The sequence below is a fragment of the Dermacentor andersoni genome, chromosome 4, assembly GCF_023375885.2.
Source record: "Dermacentor andersoni chromosome 4, qqDerAnde1_hic_scaffold, whole genome shotgun sequence".
NCBI lineage: Eukaryota > Metazoa > Arthropoda > Arachnida > Ixodida > Ixodidae > Dermacentor > Dermacentor andersoni.
In genome coordinates, this window is record NC_092817.1 from 14,574,567 (window position 1) to 14,600,449 (window position 25,883).

Consider the following 25,883-nt stretch of genomic DNA (forward strand, 5'->3'; position numbering starts at 1 on the left):
ACTCACTCACTCACTCACTCACTCACTCACTCACTCACTCACTCACTCACTCACTCACTCACTCACTCACTCACTCACTCACTCACTCACTCACTCACTCACTCACTCACTCACTCACTCACTCACTCACTCACTCACTCACTCACTCACTCACTCACTCACTCACTCACTCACTCACTCACTCACTCACTCACTCACTCACTCACTCACTCACTCACTCACTCACTCACTCACTCACTCACTCACTCACTCACTCACTCACTCACTCACTCACTCACTCACTCACTCACTCACTCACTCACTCACTCACTCACTCACTCACTCCTATGCAGGAAGGTCAGAGTTAGACCCAGTGCCTAGTTCGGACCGAGTTCGCGCATGTGTCTAGTTCGGACCGAGTTCGCGCATGTGTCTAGTTCGGACCGAGTTCGCGCATGTGTCTAGTTCGGACCGAGTTCGCGCATGTGTCTAGTTCGCGTAAGAATACACCATGGGATACAAGAAACTATAGGCGTCCTTAAAATGGCAGAACAACCGCAGCGCAGCCTGCACACTCAAATCAACTCGGGGTAAATATTAATGAGTACAAGGCCGATTGTTGATTGTTGCACGTCTGCCAAGGTAGTTGTTCGTGACCCGCGCGTGTCCAACTCTATAGGCACATGTGCGGTGGCGTCCTAGCGGTGACATTTAAGCCATTGAAATTTAAGACTCGCCATAGTCACTGATTCACCGGTTGCTTGTTCATTTTAAAACCGACGTTGTTCGCTGTTTACAGCTTACGTTTTCAAAACGAGGCCACTAGGAACCTGCATTGCGTGTTCGTGTAAGTACTATTGCGGCTGTACTCTCTCCTCAATCCCGACAGGAAGTGCTCACGGCAAGCGCAGCTGCAAAAGTTTGCGACATTTAGGGCTTTTGCTGTTCAGAACAACGCATTTCTTTTTTCTGAAAGGTTAGTACGAGGCCTTAACCAGCCAAACTACTTGTCGTCATTCATTCAACTGTATCTATGCGAAAACACGAAAGGTTTGTGCTTTCGCGCTTGTTTAATTTGGGGTGGCAGTTGTACCTTGATTGTGTGCTCTTTTTCCCCGCTTTTTGTTCTATCTTTCCCACAGTATCGCGTTTTGAATCGGTGAGGAATGAATGCGAAATAGCTGCCGATTGTACGAGACGCTAACTAAGCCTGTGTTCAGTGTTCGTGCGTGCGTTCATCGATATTTTATTTTATTTATAAACTTACTTTTGCTGGAGGCTCGCGCTAACATATCCATCACGCTTGACATGCTGCGGCACTAGAACCGAAAGAAAGTGTGCATATAGCCGGATGAGATAAAAACTTGGCGCGGTTGGTTCCGAAAGCGAGCGTACTTGCTTGGGAACAAATTTTTTTTGTCTCAAAGCTGAACGCGATCCATAATTATTCACTGTGCGGAGTCCCCAAGTCTCTATTTATTCTTTTTGTATACTCATTCGCGGGATGCCGCGACTCTTCCTTGAGGCTTCTGTTTTGTCCTCTCCACTGATTAAAAAAATAATCTGTGCCGTATTTACGTTTGTTCTGAACAAATCGTCGCCAGCTCCGCGATTCATGTGTTCTGGAGTATTCAATCCGGCAATCGGAAGTAAGAAAATAAAGTAATACAGTGGCAGAGAGAGAGAGAGAGAGAGAGAGAGAGAGCGAGAGGTTCGATTGTCTTTCATCGACTCATCCACGTGCCCTGGCTCTCAATTCTCCGTTTCGCAACCGTGATGAATTCTGCCAGCTCGTTCGTTGTTTTTTTTTACGTCATCCATCCGGTGGCATGGCGACATCTCAACATAAGTAAAACAGTTCGTAGACATGAATGTAGACTGATGCCAAGAGCTGCTGATAAAAGTGTCTAGTTATTTTATAAAATATATTTTGTTGTCTTATCTTGATGTTACCCCCATTCGTTTAGTCGACAGTAGCGTACTTAGTCTTCTTTGAACGCACATGTCTTTTACCTTATCAGGTGTTCTAACGGATCTTGTCTCCTGCGTAACTACGACGTACTTAACCCTGTATTTAGAAACGCGCCTCATCTTGGAGCCATGGTACTTGTCTTGAGAATGTCTGCTTTAAGGAAACATCTGACGGAACGCGCTCAACGAAGCGCAGTAAGTGTCTTAGGCATGCTCACGTCTGGCGCTGTCTTGAGCCGGACTTGGCCAGGTCAAGTTGGGGCTTAAAGTTAAGGCGCATTTGTAAATACGGGGATAAATTGTAATTGTGTGGGAGATGAGACTCGTCATCAGCGTAAAGCTTCGCGTTGTGTGAGAAACGGGAAGCTACAGGTGACTTGAGATGTTCATGTATCGTCATTAGTGCCGGCAGATCTTTACACACGTTAGTTGGTGCACTGTCCACATACATGCGCCAATTTCGCCGAGCTGCTTCGACCGTGTTCACCTGTTCTCTTTTTGGAGTAGTGTAGCTCGTCATGTGTCCTCTATGCAAATTTTCATCGCCAAACCAATACGTGGCACACTTTATCAACGTATTTCCTTTCGCATATGTGTACCCGTAAAAAGAGAGAGAAAAAAGAAGGTTAAATGAAACCTAATTCATTATTGTCAGCTTATTTTTATGTCCACTGCAGGACGAAGGCTTCTCCCAGCGATCTCTAATTACCCCTCTCTTGCGCTAGCTGATTCCAACTTGCGCTTGCAAATTTCCTAATTTAATCACCCCACCTATTTTTCTGCCGTACTCGACTGCGCTTCCCTTCCCTTGGCGCGCATTCCATAACTCTTATCGTCCACTGGTTATCTGCCGTTACGAAACATAATTACCACAACGCAAAAGACGAAGACGTACGGGAGACACGAAAGGACAGGATCATGCGCCGACTATCAACCTAGATAGATGAAACGTACAAAGTTTAACCAGGGCTTAGCCTGGATGACTGCACTACACTGCCGAAAGGGCTACAAAAGATTAAGGCAAGGAGAGGAAGTGAGCTGTTGATGTCGCCGACGTAGGGTTCTTAACGCAGTATCCCGGACGGTCGCTCGGTCCAGTTGCCTTCGCAGCAGCGCTCTTGTGGGCTTCTTATAGCTGTGATATTCGGGACCACGGTCCCAAGATCTGGTCCAATAAGATTCCTTTAGGTGCGCCGCCTTGATGCTCTTTTTGCTTTTTCTGTCATGATTTCTTTTTGCATTTACCATCTGGCTACTTTCATTCGATGTGACTTCGCTGCGGTCTTTAAAACCTATTTATCTTCCTTTTCTGCTGACTCATTGCTGTGGCGTCCGTATTATCTGTTACTTTCCGGTACAGCAATGCATGCATCTGTTGCTTCCAACTTTGGCACGATGTATGATAATTCTGATGGCAGTGCCACGTTGTGGGCGCTCTCTCCCTTTTGGCAGTGTCCGCCACTTCATTTTTCTGTTTTCTTCCTTCCTTTGTCGCCCAGATGCCACCCTCGACAAGTATGACTTTGTGTACTTGCCGATTTTTCCTATTCCTTCGCGACTTGCTCCCTCTTTCCCTCTAGACTGCTACTCTGTCCAACGTGCTACATTTACCTCAGGCTAACCTCCTTCAAATAAATTTTCTTCTATGTCCACCCTCGTCGTTTTCGTTCGTTATTCCGTGCTTTGGACTGATTTTCCCAACCTTTCCTTCTTTTCCATACTTTCAAGAGCATATGTGATACTTTCGGTGAGGATCGCCCGTTTTCTTTCCCTAAGCTTTCCCGACTCTTCCTCTCCCGCTAGCGGTAGCCATCTTGTGTTCTCTACCGTTTCCCCGTATCTCCCACCTTTTGCCTACCTTCAGTGAAATAAGCGTTTCTTTTCTCAGTGATGCTATATCATACTCTTCTACATATTTTTTTCGCTTTCTTTCCACCCGCTTCCTCTTTCGCTAGCCTTACTCCACTATTCTCAGTTTTCCCAGACTTCCCACCTCTTCCCCATCTTCAATCATTTGAATGATTTTTCGGGAAGGCTTGCTTGTACTCTTTCCCAAAGTATTTCCCACTCTTTCCGCGTCCACTCCGACTTTCACTTGCGTCTCTTCCTTCGTGCTTTCTAATGTTCCCCAGATCTCCCCTCCCTGAGCAAGTCAGTTTTTTTTCCTGGGCGGGTTTCTCTCCTCCTTTTTTTTTCTTGCTTGCTTCCAATTTTTTCCCGTACGTGTTATTCATGGCGGCACGTTTGTCACCCGCGCCGCGGGCCGTGCGTTTCCCACTTCCCGTGTTTTCTGTGCGCCTTCCGTCACCGCATTACGCCGACGCCGCCGTCGGGAAAATTCGTTTCCATCTCGATGATTTAGCATCCGAAAGCGTTGTCGCCGTTTCCCGCGCAGCCGCGTGCTGATCTTCCGTACCGCTTTTCGAGGCAGGCACGTAATTTATAAGCTGGGCTCAAAATGAAAATTCTGCGGAATGCAAGATAGAAGACGGGGACGCGGGGAAAAAAGGGGAAAGAAAGAACTGCCGATAGCGAGGGTGCAGAATAAAAGAAATAAAGGACTGCAGGACGGGTGGCGCAATCAGGTAGCTGCGGCGGCGGCGGCAGAGCCAGCCAATGGCACAGCCAGTCGTGGCGGCCTTCGTTGGTGGGGGTCACTAAAAGCAAAGTTGTTCTTTCGTTTCGGCTTTGGAGCGAATTGATAGGAGGGATCGTGCGGACGCGTGTATATACCGGTTATATAAACGAGGCTTGCTTTTTCAGGAAAGAGAACTGAAGAAAAGAAAAACTTTTTTTTCTTTCTTTACTTTCCTCTGTCACTGCTTTTTCTGGAATCGATGAGTATTATTAAAGCACAGTATCGACCACGCGAGTCTCTGCCGCGAAATGTTTTTTTTTTTGTTCCTTTTCCATTCATCTTCGCAAACACATGCAGCGCGGGCGATTAAAGAGCATTAGGAGTGTTATTTTTGTCTTTGACTTACATGCTTGTGTAAAAAATGGATCAAAGGGTTTGGAGTTCTCGACCAGTATATTTATGTTTGCGTTCGTGTGTGCTGTCTATAGGCTTTGAGAAATATGTGCATATAACATGCGCTTGAAGCTGGTGAAATACGCTGCTGTTTTCTTTTTTGTCGCTTTATACCTAAAAATATGTGTTTTTGCAAATGCCTGCTTTAGCATTTTATGTTAATGTGGGTAGTAAGTAGCTGCTAGCGAAAAAAAAGAAACTAACAAATAAAAATGATCATGGTGCAAGACTGCCTACATATATAGTCGTAAAGGTTGCTCTGCATGTGATGAACACGTAGTATCTGCACCTGGCTCAACCGTTCAAAAGCATCATTTAGTCGTTCCTTGAAGAGCAGCAAAGAGATGCGTCAACGTGACTATTATGACCTTAATAGCGTCTCGTTTTCGATAATCATTGAGCGAAAGGCTGTGCGAAGTGGTGTACGCCTTTCCAGCTCTCGTCAAGCATGTTAGCATGCACGCTAAATAGTAAAACGGGTTTAGTTCCGCGGCGCGCCTTCGCCTCAGCCACGCTCTTGTCGCTGAGCGAGCTTCTCGTTTACATTGTGCGCATTCAGGGTGTACTGGAGAAAATACTGTCCGAGGGTACTACTGTTGTTTCGTACAATAAATCAATATATAATCATTAGTTTCTAAGAAACGATGCAACTGTTTTTCTTCGGACCATGTTCTTTCATGTGCAGCCTTGCGCGCATGTTGACAGGCACATGGAGAGCAAATGTAAACTGTGAATGATAATAATAATAAGAAGAAGCCCTTTGCAGAAGATAGGCTAGTGTTCTAAACGATCTGCGCCTTACTCCCACTTAGAACACATCCCACAAAGAATGGAAGATCAGGCAAGGTTCTCGCGCTGACGACTTCATATCGGGCTTGCTTCACTATCTGGTGGGGTTGAGTTCATGCAAACCTCGATACTCTTGTGTAAGCTGCGGCAGCACTGCAAGGATAGCTTCTCTACAGCAAAGGAATGCAGAAGGCGGTGAGGTTCGGGGCGTCGGGCTGGAAAATTTCTCCCCCGAGGCGCAAAAGAAGAAGACGCGCCTTGTGATGGTTGCTGCTCCAAGTCTCGCGTCGCTGAATGCCTGGAGCCGCCCGAAAGAAAGCCTTCCTCGCGAGCCCATTCTCGCAACGTCCATTCGCATTCGCGACACGTCGACAGATTTTCTACCTGAGCTGTTGGGGAGGAGGTCGCGAAGGAGGCAAGCGCCGTAGAGAGAACAAGAAGAGAAATGGCGTCAGAAAGAGGAAGCTAAAAGGAAAAGAAACAACAATTGACGCTGGAACGGGGCGACGAAAAGGGGCCCGACCAAGTTTCGCCTGAAATCTCGTCTATAACGGCTGCCCGTCCCTCAGTGTTTGTGTCGTTGTGTTTGCTTCGCCGTTCCGCCGTACCCGAACGTACATCCGCCTTCAGTTTATCTCGAACTCCTTCATCTCTTTTCACTGTCTGCTTCTCTCGGCTTATTTGGTGCTTGGGCCGAGGGCAAACGGAGCCGCACTCGGGAGTTTAGGGATTCCGAGGGACGGGGAAAACGGGAAGTAGGGAGTGGCGAGAGGGTCTGGCATTCCCATGGCATTCATTCAACGCGTCCTTTCTGTCTCTCTCGTTTTTTTTTGCGGCTTCTAAGAGCTTTTGTTTCACAGACACGGCGCTGCCCGAGAAGCCTTGCGGAGCGAGACGCCTCGCTGACTGTTCGTGCAGTGGGCCCGCTTATAGTCAAGACTCTTTCGTTTTTGTTGTTTTTATCGCCCTGTTTGTCGTCGCCGGCTTCTACTTGACTGACGCGTCAGTAAGAAGACAGGACCTCGCCGTGTGTGCCTCTCCAAGCTCCCCTTTCCCCAGCGTCCCGTGCGACGTGGATGATTCGAGCTGGTTCGCTCTGTCGCTTGCAAAAGTCTTCTTGCCGCCGCATCTGCCACCGTCTCCGGGGAGCTGCCGATGCCTCTCCCGGAACGAGGAGTGGGGAAAAACTGGACTCGCGCCGCGGGCGCCGGCGTGTGCTCGGTGTTTCCGCCTCCGCGCTCGCCCGCGTTGAGTTTGCTCCTCGGCAAACAAGCAAGACTGGCGAACAGCCAGGCAAGCGCGTAAGCGCCCGTCACGGGGAACTCGCGCCGCGCCCTTTCAGCCCGGCTGGTGTAATGTGCGCCGTGCGTAAGCGTGCACGCATGACAAACAAACGAGTGCGCGCTCAACTCTGCCACCAGACCGGAGCTGCTGCCGGCGACGGATTCTGCTGGAGGCTTTTCCTGCGTAAGGCGCTCGCGCCGTCCGTTCCTTTGTCGTTCGAGCTGCTGGCCGTCGTAGCTCTCGCTGGCTGGTTTGCTCCGAAGGAAGAAGATGAAGGAGAAGGCTGGGAGACCGCCACCCCGTTTGTCCCCTTGTGGGCAGCGCGCTGCAGCAGCTGCCTGTTTTGTGTACTTGCTGTGCCATTGTTTGTTTACCGACCGGCGTTCGCAGGGGAAGGGACGCGGAGACCCGAACCCCCTAGGGCGAAGCCGAGTCGGTCGGCGGCTGCGAAGATGGGATTGTGAAGACGCGGCGATGGACCTCTGAGCCGTTGGTGCGCGGCTTTGTCCTTTTGTTTCTCCGCGCTCTCGCATTTCTTTTTTCACTCTTTCTTCGCTTACCCTATAAGACCCTGAGTTTGGCGGCGACGGCTTCAGAGGGTCTGGCAGGACGGCCGTATTTGCAGAGCCTGTTCATCTTACCTAAGAGAAAAGCGCGGTGGCCTGGGCTTTTCCACTTTACGGGCGCGTTGAGAGGTGAAGAGCGCCGTGCGAGTGTCCTGGAGGGGCTGAGCGTCTGGGTGGTGAGGGGGTGACGTGCTTTTTCGTTAAAGGGGGTGACGATAAGCTTTGTTCCGAGCCATTGGTGTCTCGGGTGCCACGGAGCGACGTCACGCGGCGATGCTTTAGCGCAGTGTCGTTTCCAGAGAAGACTGCTCAGCCAGTTTCTTTCTGCTCCTGACATTCAGGCGCACCGTTGCATGGTGAATTCGCGCAATTGACTAGTCAAGCTGTGATAGAAAGAAGCAGTTGTGGCAGTTGAGAACGAACAGATGAGTGATCAGCTCGCACGTTGCTGTTTTATTCGTGTGCTTTCGCATTATGCCACGAGAAGAATATCCTAGTTAATTTATATGCAATTGCAAAGCTATGTTTGCTTGTGATTATCTGACTTCCGCTTGTTTCCTCAGCGACCGCTTCTCTCTTGTCTTGCATTTAAGATTAATTTTAGACATGACATTATAACCTGACATTATCTCGTAATCTCGGTATTATCTCGCAAGAGGTAGAAATTAAAACAAATTGCGCCTTATTAGGTCTTCGTTAATACGTACATTATATCGTATTCCCTGGAAAATGATTCGGCTTGCTACAGGTAAGGCTTGCTACGGCTTGCTATAGATATCTTTGTTTAATCCACACACAAACGTTGCAAACGGTGCACTGCTCATATATACTATTTTCTGCCCCCTCCTTTTTTCTGTTTTCTCTATTCTGACCGTCAGACATTTGTTTTGTATCACGAAATGCCACAAGCTGGTCAGTAGAGAATTCTTTGGTTTTGCTTACTTTTCCAGGCCGGCGTCACGATATAATTACCGCGCAGTCGCAATTGGTTCGGCCAACTTCACCCTGCCCTCATCCCCACTTCTAGTAACAAACGAATACTGGTAAGCGCAGTTTCAAGACGGGACAAGAGAAAGACGCCGACGCACAGGACAATCGCTACTCGCAACTAAATTTTATTGAGAATATTTCGCCTACTTAAATACACAGCAGACCAGGATCGCGGAAGCGTTCTGTCCATTAAGCCAACCAATGCGTCACATCAAAGAGCATACAGATTGCAGCATCATTTCTAAAAACTGCTTTTCTTTGATACGCAGAAAACCGACATATCGCTGACACAGGCGCTCTCTTTCTTGCTAGTATGAAATGCCTCCATGATTTCTCTGGTCAAAGCATTGCCACTTCTGCCTAGAATTCGAATACCGGAGAGAATTGGCTCGCAGGTACAGGACCCACCATGCATAGGCAAAGGAAATGAATCTTTGTTAGCTACAGATTGCTCTTGTTCCCGCGCCCGATCGTTGACGCATCGGCGGTTTGTCCAATATAAACCTTTCTGCACGTAAGCGGAATCTCGTCCACAACACCGGCAGTGCATAGGACGTATGGCGTGGTATGCTTCTTTCCACAGATGGGTTTGCTCGGAGGTCCCGAAATGCGCGGGCACAACCCAGCAAGTCTGCGTGGCGCAGAAAACGGCAATGCTACGCTCCGTCGTCTAATCCGTCCAGTATATGTCGGTTTATGCTGATTTCTTTCTGCGTACATTTTACTGGACGGCTCGCTTATAACTCGTGCTCTGAAATGAAAAACATGCACGCATTTCACTGCGCCATCGTCTATGACCATCGTAAGAAGTAGGTATTCGACATCGACCCTCGCAGGCGCGCGTCCTTGAGGTAATGCTTTTTTATATTGCCCTTCTCTAGTATTCTGTTATGCCGCGCTCATTTTTGTTGAACACGCGAATACTCTCCATCTGTCCCGCATTGCCATATTTCCCTCGTAAATCTGCCCGCATACGTCTTGCACTTAAGTGCTATCATGGCCGTTCAGGTAATCTCTGTATTTTCCCTTTTCCCCCAATAGGGCTCTGTGCAGACAACGATTTATTTCTCTGAGAAGTGTGGTCATTTTCTCGCTCGTATCTCAAAATTTCCCCCTTCCTTTTTTCCAGCTTCTCATCACAAATTTGCCTATTATTTCCCACTCTAAGGGGAGCAATGTTTTTTCAACTGTCCTCCTTAAATCGCCGCGGATTGCCGCGGAATGCTCTTCTGATCCCCATGCTCCCAGGTAATCGACTGGTTTTCTCTATTCTTTGAAAAGAAACTTTCGTAAAAATCGTTGACACTTACGCCGTTCGTTTCTTATTTCAGTCAACTGAAACAAGCTCCATGCGTTTTCCCTCTGTTCGTTGCCTAGCAACTTCCCAATTTCGTCTGGCTACCATCCCACATTTTCTTCCCAAATTCCTCCCTTTTCCCCATGGGCTGCCTCGTTTATTTCTCCCTATCCTTCCTCCCCTCCCCAACAACCACCGGTGAACTCGGCCCTCTCTCGCCAATATAACCGTCCTCATATTCCTATAGACATGCCACATTGCCTCCATACTTCTGCACTTGCTTGTGGAGCATGCCTCTCTCCGGGGAGCTCCTGTTCTTGCCGCGCACGGGGAGATTTGCATGAAAGGCGATTACTGCGTTTTATAATGCCGTCCAAGAGCTTTCGCGAGCGTGCCTCCAAGGCCGTCGCGAAGTAAGGGCAGGAGAGCAATCGCAACCCGAGAACAGAGAGACTCTCTCGCGCGCGCGCTCTTCTATACAGGCATCGATTAGTATTTTCTCTCGGCTGCTTCAAAAAGCAACACGTGTGTAGCAACCAATGAATTTGGTTCTGATTTTTTGTGTCTTCAGCGAAAATATAGCGGTTGCTTTAAAGGTGGGCGAAGGATGAGGGTAAGTTGTGGAAATGTGTCCGTGCTGTCGATGAACTTAATTGGGACATGCGCAGAAGTTGCGCGTTACGAAACGATTTCTGTTAACAGAAGGAGACGCTGCTCGCATGTAATACGCATTTCATACGGGCAGTTGCGCTGTCTTTAGGTCGATGTGCTTAGGACTTTTTCGCTTCGACGCACATTGTGTGACTAATTGAGATTCTAGGGTTTTATTTGCGAAAACCACGATCTGTGGCAAAGTGCTGCGGGATCGAAGTGAGATGTGTTTGAAAATGGAGAACAGCCAAATGGAGAAAATTAATTGCTCTAACATGCTCAAATGCATCTGTGTTAAATCTGCTTAAGTGTGCGATTAAGACGGTTTAACTTTAATCTTGGACTAGCTTAATGTGACGTCAGTGATTTTTATAGTGTCTGGTTGGTTATAGGTAATTATATATCGGTAAAGAAGGGCAATATGTCATTCTAAAGGAACCGCACATTCAGGCTGGCATGTTTAGAGAACTTTCCTGCGCTGACACGCATTATATACATATATATATATATATATATATATATATATATATATATATATATATCATCATCATCATCATCATCATCAGCCTAGTTACGCCCACTGCAGGGCAAAGGCCTCTCCCATACTTCTCCTACTACCCCGGTCATGTACTAATTGTGGCCATGTTGTCCCTGCAAACGTCTTAATGTCATCCGCCCACCTAACTTTCTGCCGCCCCCTACTACGCTTCCCTTGCCTTGGAATCCAGTCCGTAACCCTTAATGACCATCGGTTATCTTCCCTCCTCATTACATGTCCGGCCCATGCCCATTTCTTTTTCTTGATTTCAACTAAGATGTCATTTACCCGCGTTTGTTCCCTCACCCAATCTGCTCTTTTCTTATCCCTTAACGTTACACCTATCATTCTTTCCATAGCTCGTTGCGTCGTCCTCAATTTCAGCAGAACCCTTTTCGTAAGCCTCCAGGTTTCTGCCCCGTAGGTGAGTACTGGTAAGAAACAGCTGTTATACACTTTCCTGTTGAGGTATAGTGGCAACCTGCTGTTCATGATTTGAGAATGCCTGCCAAACGCACCCCAGCCCATTCTTATTCTTCTGGTTATTTCAGTCTCAAGATCCGGATCCGTGGTCACTACCTGCCCTAAGTAGATGTATTCCCTTACGACTTCCAGTGCCTCGCTACCTATCGTAAACTGCTGTTCTCTTCCGAGACTGTTAAACATGACTTTAGTTTTCTGTAGATTAATTTTCAGACCCACCCTTCTGCTTTGCCTCTCCAGGTCAGTGAGCATGCATTGCAATTGGTCTCCTGAGTTACTAAGCAAGGCAATATCATCAGCGAATCGGAAGTTGCTAAGGTATTCTCCATCAACTTTTATCCCCAATTCTTCCCACTCCAGGTCTCTGAATACCTCCTGTAAACATGCTGTGAATAGCATTGGAGATATCGTATCACCCTGTCTGACGCCTTTCTTTATTGGGATTTTGTTGCTTTCTTTGTGGAGGATTACGGTGGCTGTGGAACCGCTATAGATATCTTCCAGTATCTTTACATATGGCTCATCTACACCTTGATTCCGTAGTGCCTTCATGACTGCTGAGGTTTCGACTGAATCAAATGCTTTTTCGTAATCAATGAAGGCTATATATAAGGGTTGGTTATATTCCGCACATTTCTCTATCACCTGATTGATAGTGTGAATATGGTCTATTGTTGAGTAGCCTTTACGGAATCCTGCCTGGTCTTTTGGTTGACAGAAGTCTAAGGTATTCCTGATTCTATTTGCGATTACCTTAGTAAATACTTTGTAGGCAACGGACAGTAAGCTGATCGATCTATAATTTTTCAAGTCTTTGGCGTCCCCTTTCTTATGGATTAGGATTATGTTAGCGTTCTTCCAAGATTCCGGTACGTTCGAGGTCATGAGGCATTGTGTATATAGGGCGGCCAATCTTTCTAGGACAGTGTTCCCACCATCCTTCAACAAATCTGCTGTTACCTGATCCTCCCCAGCTGCCTTCCCCCTTTGCATAGCTCCCAAGGCGTTCTTTACCTCTTCCGGTGTTACTTGTGGGATTTCAAGTTCCTCTACACTATTCTCTCTCACCTTATCGTCGTGGGTGTTACTGGTACTGTATAAATCTCTATAAAACTCTTCAGCCACTTGAACTATCTCATCCATATTAGTAACGATATTGCCGGCTTTGTCTCTTAACGCACCCATCTGATTCTTGCCTATTCCTAGTGTCTTCTTTACTGCTTTTAGGCTTCCTCCGTTCCTGAGAGCCTGTTCAATTCTATCCATATTATAGTTCCTTATGTCCGCTGTCTTACGCTTGTTGATTAACTTAGAAAGTTCTGCCAGTTCTATTCTAGCTGTAGGGTTAGAGGCTTTCATACATTGGCGTTTCTTGATCAGATCTTTCGTCTCCTGCGATAGCTTACTGGTTTCCTGTTTAACGGCGTTACCACCGACTTCTATTGCGCACTCCTTAATGATGCCCATAAGATTGTCGTTCATTGCTTCAACACTATGGTCCTCTTCCTGGGTTAAAGCCGAATACCTGTTCTGTAGCTTGATCCGGAATTCCTCTAGTTTCCCTCTTACCGCTAACTCATTGATTGGCTTCTTATGTACCAGTTTCTTCCGTTCTCTCCTCAAGTCAAGGCTAATTCGAGTTCTCACCATCCTATGGTCACTGCAGCGCACCTTGCCGAGCACGTCTACATCTTGTATGATGCCAGGGTTCGCGCAGAGCATGATGTCGATTTCATTTCTAGTCTCACCATTTGGGCTCCTCCAGGTCCACTTTCGGCTAACCCGCTTGCGGAAAAAGGTATTCATTATCCGCATATTATTCTGTTCTGCAAACTCTACTAATAACTCTCCTCTGCTATTCCTAGAGCCTATGCCATATTCCCCCACTGACTTGTCTCCGGCCTGCTTCTTGCCTATCCTGGCATTGAAATCGCACATCAGTATACTGTATTTTGTTTTGACTTTACCCATCGCCGATTCCACGTCTTCATAGAAGCTTTCGACTTCCTGGTCATCATGACTAGATGTAGGGGATTAGACCTGTACAACCTTCATTTTGTACCTCTTATTAAATTTCACAACGAGACATGCCACCCTCTCGTTAATGCTATAGAATTCCTGTATGTTACCAGCTATGTTCTTATTAATCAGGAATCCGACTCCTAGTTTTCGTCTCTCTGCTAAGCCCCGGTAACACAGGACGTGCCCGCTTTTTAGCACTGTATATGCTTCTTTTGGCCTCCTAACTTCACTGAGCCTTATTATATCCCATGTACTGCCCTCTAATTCCTCCAAAAGCGCTGCTAGACTCGCCTCACTAGATAACGTTCTAGCGTTAAACGTTGCCAGGTTCATATTCCAATGGCGGCCTGTCCGGATATATATATATATATATATATGTGAACGAATACAGTACCGGTGTAAACTGATCGAGTGCTGCTCCTTAGTGCCCTTTGAACCAATCGCTAATTGATTACGCAACCAAGTTCAAGAAGTAAGCCCTCACAAATCGTTCCTGCTTATCGTTGTGGGTGTCTACGTAGTATTTTATTTCATTTATTTAATTCACTGTGCTATGGCCCGTTAGAGCATTACAAAGGGGGTGGGGGTGGAAAAGGTCAAGCGTAAGTGCAATGTGTACAATGTAAATAATATAGGAAGACATTAGATACAATGAGAAATTGTGTAATCGTCCAACAGAAACTAAGGAAAACAGGAAAAAGAAATAGAAAATAAAGACGGATTTTATACAATATCTGGTAGCGTGAAAAACGCAAAAGAAGTGAAAACGCGATGGAGATGGCCAGTCCCTATCAGAACTAGAGTTTAACAATACAATCGAATGAAATCGGTAAACAACCTATGAAAATACATATCAGATGAAACATAAAAAAAAATGTTTTACCGTACTAAGCGCATGAAACACTCTTAAAGTAAATGTTGAAACATATGTGGGTTATGACATGTTGATGCACTGTAAGAAGGTTCGCATTTCGATGGGGGCGAAATGCGAAAACACCCGTGTACTTAGATTTAGGTGCACGTTAAAGAACCCCAGGGGGTCGAAATTTCTGGAGTCCTCCACTACGGCGTGCCTCATAATCAGAAAGTGGTTTTGGCACGTAAAACCTCATAATTGAATTTTGTAAGAATTAAAGTTAACGGTACTGGGCAAAGTGATGATTCCGTAAGCGAGACAATCTTTGAAGGGGCAGCGTTACATTCGGCAATAGATAAAACTAGAGGCGAATTTTGATAAGCGTTAGTACTGGCAGATATACGTTTTGCTTTATGAACATGGTCTGCGCGGGTCGAGATGTGGGCAGCGGGAAGAATATGGGTTCGAGCGAATGCAATGTTGCTATGGTAAATACTATGGAAGAACGACAACCGTGATAATTTCCTGCGCATGTCAAACGAAGAGAGATTCAGTGACTTCTTTAAGGCGGACATATTTTCATAGCGAGAATACGAAGATAAGATAAACCGCTCAGCCTTATTTTGGAGTGATTTGACTCGAGAGATTAGAGTGAGGGGGCTGCCAAATTATGGACACATATTCTAGAGATGGCCTACTTAGAGAACTGTATACGCTAAGTCTGGTATCTGTGTTCGCAAGGTGTAAGCACCGTTTGAGATAACAAAGTTTTTTACATTCTTTTATGATAATGTGTTAAAGGTGGTTATTCCAGTTTAAATTGGAGGCAAACAGAACATCCAAGTACACGATAGATGCTGAGCCGTTAGTAATATCGCGTATCTTATACTGCTCTGAGGTAAGTCGAGTAATAGAAGCAAATTTTACTTGTTTAGTTTTGGCTATGCTATGCTATTAACACCATTCAGGTAGTTTTGTTAAATCAGGCTGCCGCACAGCGGCGTCGACAGGGCAGGTTATTTCTTTTGACAAGACGCAGTCATCTGTGAAGAGGCGTAATTGTGAAGTGACATTAGTTGTGATGTCACTGATGTAAATTAAAAGTAGGAGCGTACCCAGGACGAACCCTCGAGGAACTCCCGAAGTGACGTGAGCGCGGTTAGAAAAGCAGCTGTTTAAATTGCTTACTTGAAATCTCCTCAATCCGCCGCGTCTTGTAAAGGCGGGCTTATTCGCAACTTTCACGGCCTATAGGGGGCGCCACCTTAAATCCAACATGGCTGTCCGAGAGATTAAGAACTAGAGCAGTCGGTGCAGTGCTGCGGTCGTCTTGCTCAGTGGCATGTTGTTTCGCGTCGTCATGTTTAAATCTCTCTTCAATTTACACGCCCGCTGTCGTTAGCCTGCGTAGTGGCTCATATTGGGCGAGCAGAACGCTGGATTCGAAGCCTGCATGAAGGCGAGGAAGTCCTAAACACTGGTGATCTTGTGTGTTGCGGCATAAATAAAAGCGTGCACGTCGACGTCCGTGACTGTTGAAAGCCTTTGCATACAAACTTCGCGGCTTCGAAGCAAACCACACGAGCTGTGGTTTCAGTTTTGCCGCGACGGTGTTATTAATTAAAGTGAGCGTGCTTTCTATTTGCTATTCTATTAATTTGACCTCTTTGAACGGGTACCATGAACTTTTATACGGTGTGGTGCTCTCTGCAAGTTGTTACTTAGACCGCTTGAATAAGCCGCCGTGCCGAGAAAAAAGAAACCTTCCTGGTGTCGCGCGACCGAAGTCCTTTACATCGACGGCGTGAAAAGCAGCGTTTTGTGTGCGAAAATTTGTCTAGTTATGCCTGCCTGTGTTCACAAAGCTGGATGTTGAACACGAGAAGTAAACAAAAAACCATATCTGACCGCTTTTGCGAGCTAATACGATAACCATTCACCCTTGTAATTTGGTTATTGCGCTTTATGCGTGCTGTGCAAGCTACACTCTTGCGGTAGTTTTACATCCTGCGTGAGTCCTACCGCGTCTTAAGCAATACATAGCCGATATTTACGGGTCCGCGGCAATGCTCGCTTCATTCTTCCAGTTATCTTTATAAAATAATATGCACGCAGATCAGCTGGGGTTTCGCGACGCGAACACTGCACAGTAGTTTAACGTTTGTTGGACTAGGATTTGTTACCTTACGAGTGCAGTCATGCGCGCCTGTGCACACGTTACAGCCGCGCATCGAAGTGGCAGACGAGGTACGAATTCCAGGTCCCTCTACGCCTGCGTCACTTTGCTTCGATGCACAAATGAGAAACTAATCTCTGTATTCCAAAATGGTGGAATGTCAAGCCGGCGTTGCAGAGCACGAATGCATGAACGAGAACAAGAAATTTTGAAGCAGGTACAAGGCTTCACGGAGAATGTTTGCGCTCCAACGTAGCCGCAAAGGCGTGAGTGGCAAGAACGCAAGCATCAATCACCCTACAACACATTTCAGTTGCGCATTATTTCTTTCCCTGCACGTAATATAGAGCTATCTCTGTGTCTTTATGGAGGTGCGTCTATTCGCGATTGCAAGTGCTCGGAATCGTCACTCATCTGTCGTATTCCAAAAAAAGTCCTCCGGCATGAAGTGCGCACTGCAAACCTTCATCGCTTCTGTGACAGCGTTGCCAATCCGCAGCTTAATAATCAATTTCTTCCTCATGGACGCAGCCGGTGGGAATGAGTGAAGGCTCACCTCACCGCATAACTACCTCTCGGCACCCATTGCGGCACGCAGCAAATACGGTTACTTCCATGTTTGCTCATTCTGAGCATGTTAAGTGTCCTTCAGTATCCCACGGGAGCTTTGAACGCGTTAAAACATCAACCAAAAGTGAAGGAAAAGCGTACACAACACCAATACGCCACTCAAACGGGCGGCAGCCAGCGGCGAGTATAATCTTTCGATTGTTTCCGGCCGCCGCCGCACGACGGCGCCACCGTACGTGAAATTTGCGAATAGCGCACGTTATCGGCGCGCGGGGAGCCTCGCTTGCGGCCAGTCACGCTACGCCGCTTGCGTAGCGCCAGCCAAAATGCCATCCCCTCTTTTGGGGACGAGCTCCAGCACTCGAAAAGCTGGCGCTGCCGTCAGCGTGACGTGTTATGAGGGATCACGTGTACACAGCGGCCGCGTCGTCTGCTTCGGAAGCGCCAAAGCGAGCTGAAAACGAAATTTTGAAATCCCACCTGCACTGTGGTTCTGATTAGGCGAGGAGGTTTTCCCGCTTCGGGTTTCTGCTTGACAGCACGCGAAAGCACTATAATACATAATTGATGCCTTTCAAGGAGTCCAGCATGGTAGGCTACTGCTCGGTGCCGCAGTGCCGGATATACGAAACGGCAGGAGAAGAAGATGCGTGAAGCTTGGATCGCGAAACTTTGAACCGGCAACCAGCCACCGGCTACAACTGGGGTTATTGCATTTGGCAGTCGTAGTCACGGGGATGAACTTGACTCTTCGTCGGGACTTAGGCGGACAGGGTTTATTTACATTATTTACAGTTTAAACAAGAGATACATCGACAGTCTAGCGTGGCTCCCAAATGGAGCCCGCAAGATGAAGCATACAGCAAACGAGCACACAGCTCACGAGTACATTTCGAGCACAGAGCACGACGACGAGCACACTCTAGCAGCCGACAATCGCTGCTTATAAGCACTCCGTTCGACGTCATCGAACGACGTCATCGTAGAAAGTCCTCGTGGTCGCCTTTGTGAGAAGAGGGCAGTGGTTCTACACACACACATGCCGCACAGGTTTCGGTGCTCTCTCCGAGGGCCGACGACCTTTGCAGCGCAGTCGTCGTGGTATCCATTGTTTGGCGTCCCCGTAGTCAGATGGTCACGCGCGACCCCCGCCGGCGCCTCTAAATTCCAGAGCTGCCTCTAGTCGCCACGTGTGTCGGCAGACTGTGACGAATCTTGGGGCCCCTGAACCGCAAAGCACCCTTTTGCCAGGGCGGCTCCCACTGCCGCAGAGAGACCATGACGACCCGGCAAATTAACCAACAATGCACGGGGCGCCAAACGTGGCCAGCCTGCTGTCGTCACCGATCCTTCAAACGCGGCGCATGGTCAGTTAGCGTTGTCGTCCTCGCTCGTTCTCTGAAGGGCGCCGCCACCGCGGGTCGGTCGAAGCACGTGCAGCGGGCTGAAATAACTGGCACGTTGCCACCCCGGCCGGCCATTCCTAACAGGGTGTGCAGCAAGCACTTCCGCGAGGAAGATTTCTGATACGGCGCCGGGGTTGCGATGTTCGGTGAGTAGCAGAAAGCGCGCACTGAGGCGCTCGCCCACGCGCGCTACCCGGCTAATGTCATGAAGCTCTGGTCTATGAACTTGTTGATGCTAGATATTGGCAAGTTCACTGGAGTGGAAAGGGATTGGTAAGAAGCACATAAAAAAAAAGGCATGGCATACGCTCATGTTTGTGTTAGCACCAAACAATGAACGTATTTGATTAAGGAAAAGAAAAGCAGCAGGAAATTGCTCACTAAGAAGACCGATAAACATACAGTGCGATACAACTTGAGAAATAATGATATTGAAACATCCAAGAATTAAGAAAAAAAAAAAAAGATTGAATCGTCCCGACAGCATATCAAAAGTCGCCGTAGGCGTCGAAGTCCCTAGTCATAACTAAAATATTTTTGAACAGCCGCGTCCACTCAACAATAGTTGCTTGTGTAAGGTCAAATGCTCATGTGCTGCGGCCGGATATGCAGGCTCCTGAATATTTCGCTGCGCATGTTCAAAAAAAGATTTTGCACTCACCGCTGCACTGTTCTTGCTCACATTTTGCATAACGATCGCATTTCGTTGTCGGCTTCGTTAGTATAACACTTGGCAGGATTAGTCGCCTGTTTTTGAAGACAAAAATGAGAAACTCTTCTCGCCTATGGGAAAAATGGCGTCTGAAAAGCCGGCCCTGGCACAGACTTGTGTCGCCGCCTGCCGGCAGCAACAGGAAGGAGTCGCTGCCGCGCAAGCGGCCCATTTCAAGATGCCTTTTCGTCTGCGACGGAGCTCCTTGCAGCTCCCGTAGACACCACTGCCAGAGTTCCCTCTAGTAATTATTGTACGAAACTCTATGGTCGTACCAGCAAGGGAATTATGGGAAATACATGGATTTGTCTAAATTTCGTTGTGCTGGCTTCAACCGGCTTTGTGACTTTGTAAACTCGTCATTTTCAACAATGTACTGCGTAATAAATATTTAAATAAACATTAATAAAATTGTCCGATGGCAGGATTTGAACTCAGGACCTCTAGCTCAGAAGCTGGATATTGAGACCATTAAGCCACGGAGGCTTTTTGTTTAGCTTTATTGCCTCGCTTGACACAGAGTTTACGAGCTCAGGTGAACATAATAACAAGATCATAGTACCGAGAACCGTCAGCTGCTTGCTGGCTACAAGTCATCAGTATTTCGGCATGTGCAACAACATTTCCAATCTTGGAACCCACTCTGGTACATAAGTGTGCACCTTCATAAGGGCGTTTCACATCGCTTGTTGGTACAAGCCAAGGATGCATGTATCGACAAGCGATGTGAAACGCCCTTATGAATTTATCGCTGGCATGAGACGCCTTGAGACGCTTGGCGCGTTTCGATTTGGCCACCTCTTCTCCTCGGCGGTGACGGCGCGATGGCGTGTCGCCGCAGCGCCGGTTCGATAGCGGCGGATCGCGGTGTGTACCGCCTCCGTTCGGCACTGCGTGTTATGCATGCGGTTGCCTGTTGTGGAAATAAGGCAGCTGCCGCGCTCAAAGATCGCATTACCAAGAAGCGTAATCGTCGGCCAGTTCTTTCTTCGCGCAATGCATTGTGGGGCGTTGCAGTCGGTGCAACCAATGGGCGTATAGAGCAAGAGCCATCTCGATGCCGGGTGCGTCGTAGCGCGATGACAGCGTCCGGTTACGTTGGCTGCGCCATTGCGTCGCCAACGTGGCGTAGCGCGTGCGTGCGCTCATGCTACGTCGGACTATATTTAGCCCCTCATAGTCAAGCTGTAGGATTCTAACCTTCAGTTTTAGTCGTTTATGAGGTACCCGGCCGTAATATTTGGAAATATTAACGAAAATGGCGTCTGTGCAGAGCAATTTGTGCAAGGAAATGTGAATATCGGTTACAAGTTCATATAGCTTAGTTTGACAAGATTGCAAATATATCAACCGTTTACACGATGTCTCATTACAACATTGTAACATGACAGATGCCGATCTGACTCTTGACTATCCCTTCAGTAGGAATGTACAATTTTAGCGAGCCAAAATTATTAGTACGTTCACTCGTGAATGACTGCGCGTGGTCCGAACTAATCGGCATGAAGCTTTCCAACAACGTGTCGCCGCCACGTCGCCATTGTTTCATCCTTCAGGAACGACACCGTATGGTGTTTGTTCGTGTTGTTATTAAATGATTAGACCGAGGGGAAATAGGGCGCCGAATAACGACCGACTATCTCATTCATAAAAAAGTCGCAGTTTCGCCAGAAAGGTGAAGTATCGATTGCGATCGCAAATTAGCACACAGCCATATGAAGTAAGGATAGCACTTTTGTCGGTCGTATCAATTTGTAAACATTCGCTTTCTAAGTTAACAAGCATGGTGTCAGCGCGCACTGCAAACACTAACACATCACGCTCGATGACCGCGGACACTCGCTGTCGAAACGCTGGTGTCAGCAAGCGCGGCAGCAGCAGCGAGCGACCTTCGTGTTGTCTATCGCTTCAACGCAAGTTGATAGCCGAGAACACACAGCACGCACAATGCTACGAGCCGTCGACGCGCCTGACACTGCCCCCCAACGCAGCTCGCTGTCGAGATATGACTCATACCACATAGGCAGCCGCCATATGCGCAATTGCAGCCGAAGTACGGCACCGCCCCCTCCCTCCCCTCCTCCCGGTGTCTCGCAACGTTGAGTGCCTCGCGTGAGACGGAAGACAGCGCGCTTCCTCCCCGCTCAACTCACTTTTGCGCGGGAGAGATAGAGCCGCTCTCGTCGCCTCCCCAGGCACACTTTCACTCGCACATACACCATACGGTGAGCGGCGACAGTGTAATCAGCCTTGGATTTTATACGAGACATCACGGCGACGGCGACGACAAAAATGTACCTGTAGTGTCTATATAATTGCTATCGCAATAATAAACACCAGCGACATAGTAATGTATAAAAAAGCATGCGGATCGAACGCGCATGTTGGAATCTATGTGAAGCGAAGCTTTGGTAAAGCAGTTAATTAAATGCTTTACAACTAGCGGCGATGCGTGCAATTTTGTTTAGTTTCTTCCTATGCAACGTGTAAAGTCATGCAGTGTTTATGTTTATCCACCGCAAAGGTCCCAACTTTGTTCTCGTCCAATCATTATGTTTGTGCACAACATCGCTGGCAATGTATGCCGAAATTCAAACAATAAAGTTGGCGGATGCACAGTGCGAGACGCTTACGCAGCGATGTCACGAGGACGAGAACGATGTGTCATGATTGTCGAGGGAAGAAAATTTGGAGGAAGCCTTTAACAGTGGAACGCGATAGCATTTAAAGATCCCTGACTGCTTGTCACGCTTCCCGGCAACTGCAGCTGACGTAACCGTAATGTTTACCCAGGTAAACATTAAGGCTGGCGGCCAACGCTATGCACGAAGGCGAGCTTTAAGGTTCTTTCTTTTTTCTCCTCCTTTGTCTCCGCGTGCCGCTGCCGCAGATGTGTGGAGGCGAGTGCCATCTGGATGGTGCTGCAAGGAACCGAGCTGGGCGCGCCGCTGTTTGAACGGCAGAAACGCTGGAAAAGGGGTTTGTGTTAGTGCCAAACGTGTGTCATCTGTGTTCTTCTTTTATTCTGTTTCTGATGCGCTGCCTCTCTTGCCTCCGTCATGACATACCAACAAGCCCAACGTGCAACTGCAGTTTGTGTTCGAGTTTCTGCGTAACAGAAATATAATTTCCCGTGCAGTTAGAACTCGATCTGACGAAACCCGATTTTACGAAGTTCCCGATCAAATGAAGGAATTTACATTCCCCGGCAGGTACCAATAGGGTTGAATGTTATTATCATCATCCGGAATTAATGAAACAAACTCGGCTGAACTTGATTTAAGAAGATTTTCTTGAAATAAGTTAGTAAAAAAGAAAGCAGTGATTTCTTTCTTTATCGACACAGACGGTTTCTTCGAGCGTGCGCTCTAAATATATCGCGTTAAAACATCTAGGCGCCATGGTCACATTCATAGCTTTATTTTGACGAGGCTGCACGCCGCTCCCATGCACGGAACAGCTTACTCAACATCGCCTCGGTAGGGGCTGCGGTTATATTATGGTTTTCGTTATTTCATGGTTTATGCGACAGATGGCTGGGTTAGCGGCAAATACAATGCCGCGGTAGCCTTTGCGTGTCGCTACGTTAATATTCGATTTCGAAGGACCCAAAAGTTCCTTTCTCGATTTTGCGAAATTCCCGATTTAACGAAGCAATTCTAGCGGGGTCATCACTTCTTTAAATCGAGTTTCAGCTGTGTATTCAAATTACAATCCGACGCTGTCATGTCTGTAGGTTTTGTGTAAGTCGTACTTTACGAATGTTCTGACGTATCGAACTTTAACAAATTCAATTAGTTCAGCAGCGCCGCTGCGCCACACGGAGGGACATGTGGTTCGGTATGCGTGGTTCGGAATGATTTTTCGCTCACAAGATGCCCGGTGCCGGACGCTGAGACCGAATTTTCTGCGACACGGGGCCCTGAATGCTGTCGCGTTAACACTGATGACAGGTGTCTGCAGAGAAAAGTACGACGCGTATCAAGCAACATTTAGCGATTGCGTACCTCTTGTGTCGCAGTGGGACAAACCCATTCTGTTGGATTGGCAAAGAACGAGTACACTCCCGTGGCACAGGCCGAATGGCTAAATCTAAAAAAATAAAACCAATAAAAAATCCCTTAAATATTGCCGCTTCTGCTCTATGTAGACGACAAAGAAGACGACGGGAGTTTTAGCGGAGCCCGTCTTGTGGTGTGGAAAGTCCGAAGACGAAGAAGATGGCTCACCACCCGATTCATGGCTGGCTGATCTATCAGCCGTTATCTTAGCTCTTCGAAAACTTCCTTCAAATTATTCAACACCGGTTATAGTGACTGATTCAATGAAAGTATGCACATCATTCACTTCATCTTCAGGCACTACTGTAGCCAATACATTTAAATCATTGATCCCCTCAAACGTAAGCCTGGTGCCGTTGGTATGGGATCCAGGCCATCGTGTTACATTCTTAAATAAAATGACAGACACACTTGCACAGATGTCTCTTGACGGACCAGCCATGTCTGTAATGCCTATTTCGGCTTATGTCACTGCGGCTAGGTTTAGAAAATTTTCATGATGCCGCATCCCACCACTAAAATTTTAGCAGAACAGGTCTGGCCTGGCACCGTCCCCTCTGTGTCCAACCTCCCAGGAACCCGAAAACATTGATCACTTTCTAAATGCATGCCATCGATTTAAAAATCAGATGAAGAAACTAGAATTTTCGTTCCGAAAATTGGGTATTTGTCCTCCCCTTTGGTGTTTCGTTCGGCTTGAGCCACAGGAACATCTATGCGTGGCCATTTGCGACTATCGCTGTGACACAAGAAGGCTACCATGTTACTTCTCGAAATCAATAATTGGAGAGATCATTAAATCCTTGATTGTGCCTTCGAAAATATTCTAATACCACCACCAAAAGAAATTGCTGTTTATATATGGTTACAATTTTTGAAATTTCTATATCTGCCACGTAAATCTATTTTGTTTAATTAACATGGACGTTATACTTCATCCCGATTTAATCTTCCGTTTAGATTTCCTCTCTCCCCTTTCCTTTAGCCTTTAACCGCCGGCTTCTTGGCCGATCCCCCGTAGTGGGTAAGCGCCACAAGTGAGCAAAAGGCAAACCGATCCCCCGGAGTGGTTCACTAGGGAACAAGAACAAGAACAAGAACAAGGCTGTTTCTTTTTAATGCGTGTCCTAGTATCCTCTTTTGCGGGCACTGTGGCAATATAATTCACTATTCCATTAACAGGTCGGTGTGCTTGAGAGATAACTGTGAGCCGACATTAAATGTTCAAGTGTTATGTAGAAATTAAATTGTTCCGTTACGCAGAACACAGGTGCTCATACACACTCGATATAAGCCCGTTTGCTGGCTCCTTCATTCAGTGCACGTGCAACCTTTGCTTATATATATGTCCGCCCGGGCCTGGCCGACCCAGCACCCACACCATAGCAGGAAGGGTAGACAAAAGAAAACCTCGCTGTAATATCGTTGAGGGACGAAGACACAGAGTGCGCCTTAGAGGCGCAGTATATAGAGCACGTTGTACCTATCAGCGACATGAAAACGTCCATTCATAGCGTACGTTACCAAAACATAGTGAAGAAGAAAGCACGTATATAAAAATTACTCTGTTTATGTATATCATTTTACATTCGTGCGATCGAGTTGCCGAGATTTAGGTGCACGTTAAAGAACACCAGGTGGTAGAAATTATTCCGGAGTTCCCCAATACGGCGTGCCTCATAATCAGATCGTGGTTCTGGCACGCAAAGCCTCATAAGTTTATTTTTTTAATCGAGTTGCCTGCACCCTTCAAAGCTTTCTGGGCCGGAAAATCCTAATATACCGATCTGCTTACTGTTGCTGTGGTAAGCACAAGGCCTTTATATTTTTTGAGTGCCAGCAGCGTTGTGCAGAAAACAAAAAAACTAGGTTCCTGAATAGCTGAACCAAGGAGCCGCATTTGCTTATACACCTCATACACAGTAACTACTTTTTCAAGGGGATCTTTAAAGCCTCACGCGTCGAGTAACCAGAGTAAACCCCCGTCGCGCTCTGGTTGCATCGAATTTCGGAAGCTGTTGGATGAATGAACTGCCACCGCCGGCTACGCTGTCGTAAAAAAAAAAAAAGAAAAAAAAAGAGAGAAGTGATGGAAGGTACCCTATAAGCTCGTGTCGAAACTTTCTCCCGCTATAGCGCTGACATCTATGTATCCCTGGGTTCAAGACAGACGTTTAACGCCGTTCCTTTATGCCTGCATTATTTTTTTCTTGTTTTACATTTTTACTTTATATTGCGAGACCACGTACACTGTAGGCCCGATGTACTCTCATAAAAAGAAACTTAGCTTAAATGTGCAGATGCCGTTTACGCTCGCCTTTCTGCAAGACGAAAAGAAAAAGCTGTAAGGAGGATATAGTGGGGACACAGAGACGTCATTGACATGTCCTGGCGTGCCTATGAGGTAAGAAGAAAAAAATCGACTCGCCGACGTGATGCGGGCGAAATAAGTAAACAAACAAGCAAATATAAATTCTGTCCGGCAATGTGTTATAGCGGAG

The 25,883-nt window shown here is 47.1% G+C and overlaps 1 protein-coding gene across 4 annotated transcripts in view; it reads left to right on the forward strand.

Annotated features, from left to right (window-relative positions):
- The window catches only part of LOC126535956 (uncharacterized), a 638,450-nt gene that overhangs the window by 367,117 nt on the left and 245,450 nt on the right, over positions 1–25,883 (forward strand). The window contains exon 1 of one of the 4 annotated variants that reach the window (XM_072287750.1): positions 8,599–8,663. The exons of the other annotated variants lie outside the window; for them this stretch is intronic. The gene's annotated coding sequence lies outside the window, so the exon portion shown is untranslated. Of the gene's footprint in view, positions 1–8,598; positions 8,664–25,883 lie in introns of those variants that run through there. 4 annotated transcript variants of the gene reach the window in all.